We start from the raw sequence: 6,000 nt of genomic DNA, 5'->3' as shown, positions 1-6,000 counted from the left end.
CATTCTCCAGATCTCTCACCAATTGAAAACGTCTGGCCAAAAGTGGTCGACCAACGGGCTCATAAAAAAATAAAAAAATAAAAACCAGTCACTGCTCGTGATGAACTGTGGTATCGTGTTGAAGCTGCATGGGCAGCTGTACCTGTACACGCCATCCAAGCTCTGTTTGATTCAATGCCCAGGCGTACCAAGGCCGTTATGACGGCCAGAGGTGGTTGTTCTGGGTACTGATTTCTCAGGATCTATGCACCCAAATTGCGCGAAAATGTAATTACATGTCAGTTCTAGTATAATATATTTGTCCAATGAATGCCCGTTCATCATCTGCATTTATTCTTGGTGTAGCAATTTTAATGGCCAGTAGTGTATTTTTTACCCGTCTTTACTCTTGCTGTCTTTTAATTAGATGTTTCCAACTTTAATACTTAGTTTATATCTTTTAGTTTAAGTAGTAATAACCGGCACAAATCACTAACAGAGCTGTCATTCTTTCACTTATTATTGTATTATCAACACAAAAATGTGCACTATCTTAACGAAATAAATGCGGACGTCTATTAGTGGACATCACACTGAGATGACGAAAGTCATGGCATACCTTCCAATATCGTGTCGGACCTCGTTTTCGACAGCGTAGTGTAGCAGCTCGACGTGGCATGGACTCGTCGTTGCAAGACGCAGCAGAAATATTGAGCCATGTTGCCTCTATAGCCGTCCATAACTGCGGAAGTGCTGTAGGTGCAGGATATTGTGCGCGAACTGACCTCACCATTATGTTCCATGGAGGGATATCTGAGTGGCCAAATCATTCGCTTCAGAATGTTCTTCAAACCATTCGCGAATAATTGTGGCCCTTTGACACGGGGCGTTGTCGTTCATAAAAATGGCCTACAAGTAGCCGAACATGACCATTTCCAGTCAATGATTTGTTCAGTTGGACCAGAGCGCCCAGTCCATTCCGTATAAGTCAATATCATTGTGGACCCACCACCAGATTGCACACTGGCTTGTTGACAACTTGGGTCCACAGCTGAGTGGGACCTACGCCACACGCGAACCCGACCACTAGCTCTACTCATCTGACTAGCCCACGGTTTTCCAGCCGTCTAAGAAACAATCGATGTAGTTACGAGACCAGGACAGGCACTGCAGGCGCAGTCGTGCTGTTAGCAGACACTCGCGTCGGTCGTCTGCAGCCGATTAACACTAAATTTCTCCGCGCTGTCCTAACGGATACGTTCGTCGTACGTCCCACATTGATCTCTGCAGTTATCTCAAGCGGTGTTGCTTGTCTGTTAGCTCTGACAGCTCTACGCAAACGCTGCTGCTCACGGTCGTTAAGTGAAGACCTTCGGCCACTGCGTTGTCTGTGATGAGAGGTGGTGCCTGAAATGTGGTATTCTCGGCACACTCTTGACACTGCGAATCTCGGAAACTGGATTCCCTAACAATTTCCGAAATGGAATGTTCCATACGTCTAGCTGAAACTATCATTTTAGGTTGAAAGTCTGTTAATTTCCTCGGTGCGGCCATAGTCACTCCGGACACCTTTTTACATGAATCACCTGAGTACAAATGACAGGGCAGACAATGCTCTTTTACACCTTGTGTACGCGATACTACCACCATCTGTTTATGTACATTTGCTATCTCATGACTTTGCCGCCTCAATGACGGCTTCAGTTCTGCTTGGGACACTTTCAGCGAGGTGCCTGAATGTCTGTCGAGGAATGGCAGCCCATTCTTTGCAAGAAGGGAAATTAGAGAAGATATTGATGTCAGACGCTGGGGTGTGGAAAAATTTCGACGTTCTAACTCATCCCAAACGTGTTCCACTAGCGCTAGGTCCAGGTCGGGACTTTGGACAGAATCGTTCATTCGTGGAATGTTATTGTCAACAAACTATTGCCTCATAGATGCTGCTTTTTTGCAGTATGCATTGTCATTCTCATACAACCATTGTCTTCGAGCTGTTCCTCTACTGTAAGCAGAACACAATGCTGTAAAATGTGTTTGTTTCGTTCCGCAATTAGCGTTTTTTAAAGTGCAATAAGGGAACCAACCCGCAACCACGAAAAACACGCCCATACTGTAATACCACTTCCTTCATACATCACAGTTGGCATTGCACATGACGGTGAGTATAATTCTCGAGGCATTCGCTAAACCCAAACCCATCCATCGGAATGCCAAATGGTGTAGTGTGAAGCATCACTACGAATCTCTCGTTCCCAGCCATCCACTGTTCAGTGGTGTCGCTTTTTTCATCACCTGAAGCGTAACTTAACAATGGGTACAGATATGCATGGATCATGAGGAGCTGCTCTAGCATTGTAGCCATTCCTTGTTAACTCCTTGCACATAGTCATTGTGCTACCTGGAATGCTAGTAGCACTTTGAAACTCACGAGTGACTATTTCCACTAATTCCAAGCGATTTTTAGAACCTCCTTCCTCAATGCTCGACGGTCCTTGTTCGTTAGTACATGGGATCCACCTGATTTAAGTTTAGATGCGGTTTTCGCTTCGCCTTTCCAATTCACAATCACGTTACCATCGGTAGAATGGGGCAGCTTTAGAGGGATTGAAGCTTCCATGATGGATGAGTCCCTCAGGCGACATCCAGTGGCTAGTCCACGTTCCAAGCCCCTGAGCTGTGCTGACCGACCCACTCTGCTATTGCTGCTTCTCCACTGACAACATAATACTGATTGCTTCCTTTTATACCGGTGGTCCCGTCTCTCATGACACCTACTGGTTAATTCCGTGCTACATAGATACATATACTTTTGATCAGACATTTCATACTCTCTCCTGACTTTCAACAAATCCTGTGATATAACAACAGCCGCCGTCGTACAATGTTATCATTCAGACAATTTGTGGTTGACCCAGCTTCAACTTAAATATCTCAAAAGATATTTCGCGCTAATCTGTAGAAAACCCAATTATGAATTCCGTCGGCTGCCTTTAGAAATGTTATTTATGCCAATGTACATTTAGGTCACAGTTTCATCACCTGGGCATTCTACTGCGACGTCAGCACATAGTAATGCTCCTCTGTTGCTCTCCGCTGCGATTAGTTAATTACACATGGCACCAGCTAGCTGAAATAATACGTTACCCCAGTGAATGTGGTTCATGAGTCTTCTGAATGTCTAACCGTGCATATTAATCAAAAGAGAAACGCTCTAGATCAAAAGTCACCTGTTCGATCCTACTTTCAGAGTGGGACAATAACACACTGTCCAGTCACATTAAGGTGACCACCTGTCAAATGCCTGAATGACCACCTTATGCACTGCACACCACTGGGAGACGTGCAGGAACGGAGTCAGTGAGGTTTTGGATGCTATAGACAGGGATGTGGACCATGCCGACTCCACTGCCATGGCCAGATGGGCTATGCTTCTTAGTTGAAGATGCATGATGCGGACACCACGATCGAGGTGATCCCACAGACTGAGTTTACATTAGGAGAGTTTTGTGGCCAGGTGAGAATGGGAAGCTCAGTCTGATGCTCTTTGAACATCGCATGTACACTACGAGCTGTGTGATATGTTGAATTGCCCTGCTGGTATATGCCATCGTGTTGTAGAGAAACAAACTGCACGTAGGGGTGGACACGATCCTCAACGACAGATGCATACTTGTGTTGATATATTGTTCCTTCTAGAAGACGAGATCACCCAGGAAATTCCATGAAAACATTCCCTAGGCCATAAAGCACCACAGACTGTTGCAGAGTGTTTCCTTCCAGATCTTTCACACTGTACATATCAACAGCCATCTGCTAAATGGAGCATGAAACGTAATTCATCTCAAAAGGCCGCATGTTTCGTCTCAGTTAACGTCCAGTTGCGGTACTGGTGTGCAAATTCCAGACTCTGTCGTCGATGAACAACAGTCAGCATGGGTGCATGAATCAGGCACCAGATGCAGAGGCTCATATACAGCAACGTTTTCTGAACAGTTGTTGAGGAATCACTATTGGTAGCCCCTAGAATCGGGACATACCCGGTTCTGGTACACTTTTGATGTCAAACTGAATGCTAATTAATTAAATTTATCAATGAACCCAGCTCCTCCCTCTCTTTAACCTATTGTTTTGCTATGTGGTTTATGACCTCCTGGGGGTTGATTAATGACCCCTGGGGATAATATGTTCTTCTGAGGAATCCATCACGCTTCCCTCCCCCACCTCTGTGGGAAAAGGGACACTTTTTGTCATCCCCTCCATAGTCTGAGGATCTTTTCCCCCTCCTGGGAAAACCCCCCAGACTTCCCCTCCCCCCTTCCCTTCTCCCCTCCCATCCCCTGTCTGGAAATTGGCAGGAAAAAAGACTCTGTATGTGACAGAGAGGAAGGATCTCATGACACAAATTGTGCAACATATTATTCAACTCAATTTGCATATTCTTTATTTTATTAATGGGTAGAGCTCATGTCTGCTCCCCTCCACACCCCCACTTTCCATTATGTAGTAACTGTAAGCAACAAGAAATGGATTGTAGTGCAGTATATCAGCTGCACATGTCTGGGAGCTGCCGGGCACAAGATGGAGCACTGGGCACACATCTACACACTGCAGAGGTCAGGCTGATACTGAGGCTCTAGTTCCACATGCCACCCCCAGGTTGCAACAATGTTCTCATTGTCTCCTACCCTTAAATTGCTTAGTCTGTATTGAGCTGCATAGGGAAGGACCTCACTATGAAGTGTGTGTGTGATGATGATGAAAAAAAAGAGAGACGTTGTGGTACAGTACACATATTGCTGCTATTTTAGCTCAGTTCAGAACTATGTTACTGCAGTGTCTCAGTATGTAGTTCAGTTGAGGAGATGTTAGTGTTGGACAGAGAGGAGTTTAGTAAGAGTGTTATCTATAAACATACAACTGAGGATAGAATCTGTAGCCTCCTGCATCAGGAATGGAAGGAGGTGATAATGAATGAGAATGGGGTGAATACTTTTCAGCAAATGATGATGATGCAGCGGGATGGGCTGAAGATGCATTTTGCAACTCATATAGACAACCGCCTGGGCTGGACCTGTTCATGTTTTTTGAAGTGGCCACAATCCACAGTGCAGGAGACAACAAGTCCTATTCCACTACCACAGACAGAATAAACAAGAGGTGTTCACCTTAGTACATGAGCATCAACTGAGCTAGTTCACGAAACTGCCACAGAGGACTCTTGAAACAGGTTTTCCCCCACCACTCCCCTCTTACCACACATGAAAATCGGCAGGTAGCCAATAAGAACGCACGAATGCTACATCCAGTCATGTGTGATAGTGGTGTTGGGGAATGTAAGGTGGATGCAGTCTCAGTTGTTGTCAGTCAGTGGAAGAACCATGAAGCGCCAAGACCAGCCGAGATAGTCATTCACCTCTGGCATGTAGAAGAAGCGTAAAAGCAAATACATGTGTTATTTTAAGTTCCATGTCTTTGTTCAACTCCCTGTCTTTGTCTGTGGATGCTTATTGTTTCTTCTTCTTTGTTCTGCGATCTCCACCAAGTCCAGACTTGCAATGATCTCTTATGTGTGCAGGCCAGCAGCAGCCACCACTTGCTGGTTTGGACCTGCAGCAACTTCCGGAATGTTGGGGCCATCAGTGGCAGCAGCACCATGGGATCCTGTAGCATACCTGACATAATGTTGGAGCAGGACAACGAGCTGCTATTATCCATCCTGCTCATCAATTTGTGCACTGAAACCCAGCCAGTTCCCAACTCTCAGAAGAACTGTGCTGGGGACCTCCACCACACAGAGCAGGTCAGTACTGGTCCCTGACATACGTACTGTCCCAGAACATTCCATCGTTACTGCAGGGACAGAAGTGTTGATGTGGTGGATGAGAAGCTGCCATTTTATCTCAGTGCTCTACTGTTTTTTACTTAAACTTACTATTTAACAGCTAACAGTTCAGAGCACTTAAATATTGATGGCGTCTTTGGTTCAAGACTGAAAAAGCATCGTGAAATGTTAAAAGTGCA

This window comes from Schistocerca gregaria, chromosome 7, assembly GCF_023897955.1.
Source record: "Schistocerca gregaria isolate iqSchGreg1 chromosome 7, iqSchGreg1.2, whole genome shotgun sequence".
Lineage (NCBI taxonomy): Eukaryota > Metazoa > Arthropoda > Insecta > Orthoptera > Acrididae > Schistocerca > Schistocerca gregaria.
Note: the sequence above shows the minus strand (reverse complement) of the source record.